Source organism: Pinus tabuliformis, chromosome 4_1, assembly GCF_031772625.1.
Source record: "Pinus tabuliformis cultivar Carrire ecotype Pingquan chromosome 4_1, CPIR1, whole genome shotgun sequence".
Classification (NCBI taxonomy): Eukaryota; Viridiplantae; Streptophyta; class Pinopsida; order Pinales; family Pinaceae; genus Pinus; species Pinus tabuliformis.
This window is the reverse complement of record NC_142303.1, coordinates 908,233,010-908,237,913: the sequence shown is the minus strand read 5'-3', so window position 1 is coordinate 908,237,913 and position 4,904 is coordinate 908,233,010.

The window sequence follows — 4,904 nt, the reverse complement described above, 5'->3', positions numbered from 1 at the left end:
ACAGGAAAAGGTTGCCGGGTTTTGTCGTTTCAAACTCGATATTGGAAATAAAACGACGTGTCCTTGATCGCTTTTTACTTTTCAGGTCAAAGACACTAATCATGAAAGTACTCCTTGGTCGCAAGATCAAGCGGTTCTCTCAAGTATTATTTTATACTTTTTCGGGCTTGGGAGACACAAATTTACGAAAAAGTTCAACCTGGAGTCTTCTTAAGTTTTTTCAGACTCTCTAAAATTGAAAAACGCCGAGTTTCTCCTATACTGGACTCGTTAAAATTTCACAGTAAAGGACCTGTTCGATTACAAACAGGAACGGACCACTCCTTCTTAGGGTTCGAATCAAAACTAAGTTGGACTCATCCGAAGGATGAGCTTATAATCAAGCATATGTTATCCTCCTCAAGCTTGTAAAAAATAAAGAGGTACTTGCCAGAAATGGTGGGGGAAAAGAGAGAAAAATGAGCCTATTTGTTATCCTTTGTCTCATAAGAAGCCTTATCACCACTCTTGAACACGACACTTTTCATTCACCTGGGTTGGGAAATCCTTTGCCTCACAGTTGATCAAACCAAATTGAGAGTCTTCAGCCAGGTATTAACTTTGGGTCAAATGTCACCAAGCCATCTGTTGTGTCGTTATGTGTTCAAGAGGTCACTGCAAATAAACCATTCATCTGCAAAATCCCCGTCATCCATATCGACCATCCCTGAGTCAGTCCTTACAGCTACATTTCTTCAACTTGATCTATGATTTCGTGTTGTGGGCTTGCCTGTAACGGGTCGCTTTCTATCGACATCAGCACATTATCTAGAGAGATGACCTAGAAATCGTCAGTACCTTGAAATCTGCATGCATCAATGGCAGGTTTCTCGCCTTTGACGACGGTTTACATCATTGAATTTCAATCAAAGGATTCCGTGAAATGTTCGACATCAACTCATTCATTCACATCTCATGGATTGTACTGGGTACTTTGAGAACCATTGACATCACTGGTGGTCTCTCTCACACTTGTTAACGGTTTACATCATTGACTGGTAATCAAGTGGTTTCTACCATGTTCGACATCAACTCATTTATTCGCATGGATAGAATCGTACCTGTTCAGGAAGTAGAAATGAAGACCCTGGATCTAGTTTCCACCATCCAGGCTGCGAGGAGTTTTGTATTCATTATACAATAGACTAATCATAAACAGATGGTTGTGTCCATACTTTGTCTACAAAAGTCTATGATTATGATGTACTGCAAAATCATTCCTGTATCAGAGCAGTAGTTAGTTTCTTAGTTAAAGTTTTCAATCTGAGTATGGGAATGCCTACCTCAACAATGATATTATCTTATATATTTTGTGTTGAATACTTGCAGGTTCCGACTGGGCTCTCCACAAGATAATCCTCGAAATGATAAAGTACTTCACCCTTCCTAGATGATATGAAACCCTAATCTACTACAGGCTTTGCACTTTAGGGGGCAATCTGTTACACTAAAATTTGTCACCATGACTATTTGTAGTTAGTATGGCTCCATCAACTGTCATACTATCCTCCTTGGCAAGTCTCATACCTCTGCTCTTCATGTCAAGCTCCAAGAAAGAGAGAAAGTCTTTAAAAATCTATATATCTCTGGGTACGTAGTTTCTCTTAGCCTTACCTGCGTGTACGCACCTCAAGTTCACAATACCTGCGTACTTGTACGCTCTGTCTGTAAAGGGCTGGGTGCGTACTCCTGTAAAGGTCAAAAGGCGCAAGTTTCACTCCAAAAAGTTACTTGTGGTCATTTCTAGAGCATTCTAGAAGCTTGTTTGACGTGTATTGAGCGCCTCCAGATGGTTCATGTATCCCTATGAAAGAGGAACTTATCCCATCAAGAGGGGAGCTATCCCATCCAAAGAGGGGCTTATCCCATTGATGGTGGACCTGATTAACTTCCTCTAGAGCACTATAAATACAGGCATTGGGCCAGAAGGAGAGGAGGTTGAAAGCTGAACATTCCTAAGGGTAGATGCTGCTGGAATTAGGACTCCCTTGTAAATCTTGAGAGGAGAGATTCCCATCCTTTCCTAGCCTTATTTGGAAGTGGGTGAGCTGATCAAAGTAAAGGAAAACTCTTGCTGGACCCTAGGAGGGACCTGCACAACACCAAGGCTCAGGTTGTAATGGTTTCTTTTGTTTCCACTTAATAAAAATGAACTCATTTTTCTCAACAGATTGTTATTCATGATTTGTTTCATATACTCCTTGGTCTGTATGATGGATATGTGTTATTTTATAAGTTTATCAGGTGCTATTTAATCTTTTGGCTTGTTAGTGAATGCAGGTTTCGAAGAGAAGGAGGAGCTCATCCGGATCGGTGAGGCTGGACTACTACAAAGCGTTGGACTAAAGGTATGTTATAATCACCTGATTACTTGTATTTTAAATGCATGTTTAGAGAAAGGTAGTGTTTATTTGTCTTGTTTGTCACTAGAAAGCCTTAGCTTCTAGGGAGGTCGGTTTTGTCCGCAAAATCGACCCTTTCCGCATGACATGAAGGATCTAGAAAAGTTGTCCATCATCGTGTTCCTTTGTCGCTCGAGGGATTCTTCGAGCAATATTTTCATAGGATCTCTTGCCCCCTTGCCTTTCTTTTCATCTGCCATGGGAAGTCGTCAGGATTTGTGAGGTTGGTCATGCAAAGGTTCTACCAGTTCAAGCCCTAACTCCTTATATCTCAACCTCATTGGGGACATGCAAAGAAAAACAAAGAAAAAGCAGACCGTTCTGATACCACTGATCCAGATTTAAACATGAACGCAACAAATTATAGAGATAACCATAAACACAGAGATGCAATGGAAATAATACTTCATTTCATTAATGTAAAATACTGAAATATGCTTACAAACAGCAATGGAAATAAACTAGCTAGGGCGATGGTAGCTTATCTCTTAAAGAGATGTGGTGGCTACGTGCCTCTGAACTCTATTACAATGAGTCTCGAAGGCCCATTTATTGTTGAGAAACAATGGAGAACCCTAAAAATCCAAAAACCTAACCCTAGAAGATGAAACGCCAAACTATGGGCCCCATTTGGGTAAATTGGTACATCAACTTCTCGGGTTCGTAACTTTGGCATACAATCTCCATTTGACGTGCATAGTATCTCGTTAGAATGATCTATCTGAGAAATACAACTTTGGGAAGAGAAAAACCAGTCCATGGCCTCATGTTGCTCCCAATTTTCCCAAAAAACGTCATTTAGGGCCTCAAAACGGCTTCAGAAGTTCAGGACCCAAAAAACTGCTACAAATAGTAAACTATGCTACAATTAAGGAAACTAAAAATCTGAAGAAAACAATGGGGGTCCAAGTGGACTTGGTAGGTAGCCACCAATATCCACCAAGATCATGTTGGCTGATATTTCTCTTACAAATATTCTTCGAGTTGTAATGAAAAGAAGAAAGAAAATGGCTAATTTGAATAGGAGGAAAATTTTTTGTTAGGGATGCATAATGGCATGAAGTGTAACCATTATTGGCGCATAGAATTTATTGTATGGAGGTGTTGGAAGGAGAGTAAATGAATAATCAATGGTCATCTGCCAGTTTAGTGGGAGGAATTGGTGTTAGTTAAAGTTGGCAGAAGACTGTCGGATGGATAAGTATGGGAAAGAATGGCGGGAGAATGGTAGTAGGGATTGGTAATGGGATAATGGTTTTGGGGGGGGGGGGGGTGGTGCGTATGGGTGGTATGTGGTTTCATTGAGGGGGGTACCACAATAGACGTGGGTTTGCCATGAATCCAATGACAGGATTGGAAAACCATTTTGTGGACCCCCATCATTAAATGCTGAAGATACAGGGGGCACAATATGTCGGGGGCCATTGATTTGGGCAAGCCCGATCTCATCCATCATTATCCAATCAACCATTATCGCTCATGCCAGAACATCAAATCAACTTTATTTATAATTTAAATAATCCTCCCAAACTATAAAGGATTATAATAATAATAAAAACAAATAACAAAGATGAATTTTAGCTAGCACGCTGACTTAGAGATCTATTTCTATTTGTTTTTCAAATATATATTTTTTTATCCCTTTTTCTTTATTTTCATTTAAGTTTTTTTATTTATTTATTTTTCTGATTTTTCTATTCTTTTATTTTTTTCTTTCTTTTTATTTTGATTTTGATTTTGATTCTCTTTTTTTTTATTTTATTTTTTATTTTTTGAATATATAGGGAAAAGTAGAAAACAAACTAGGGTAAAATAAGTTACAACAGGTACTACCTGAATCAATCAACATTATTACCTTTTCTTCTTGATATATCCTTCTATCTTGAGAGATTGAGGAGTGGTAATTCTTGCCAATACATTACAAGATATGGTTGGATTCATTTCTTCTTTCTTTGGGGTTGGTTCTTTGTGTGTATCCTCCTATTTTGATGTTTCTTGTTCCTTTTCTTCCTCCTCTTAAAAATATATGTATAATAATTTCTTCTCAACACACTTATGACCTTTAGTTTATTTTCTATCAAAAATGTAACAAAGATCTTTTTCTCTTTTTTCCTCCAATTATTTTGGTGTCAACCTTGTAGTTTGTGGAAGCCTACCCACACTCATTCAATATCCTTTAACGACATCCACCCATTCACACATGCACCTTTCCAACTCTTAATAAATGAGTTCACTTAGACATGCTTTCCTGATTCTCCGAAATACCATGCCCGCCCTCTATAGACAATCCAGGATTATATAGGAGTCAACACCTCATTCAATTAACTATCAACTACAGATGAGGCAGGGCCAGGCAAGGCAAGAAGAGGCAAATGCAGGGGACAGAATGAGAACAAGGTGCTAAAAGATGAAGAAAGAGTTGGGACAAGGGAAACCACAGACAGGAATCCAAACCCGACTATG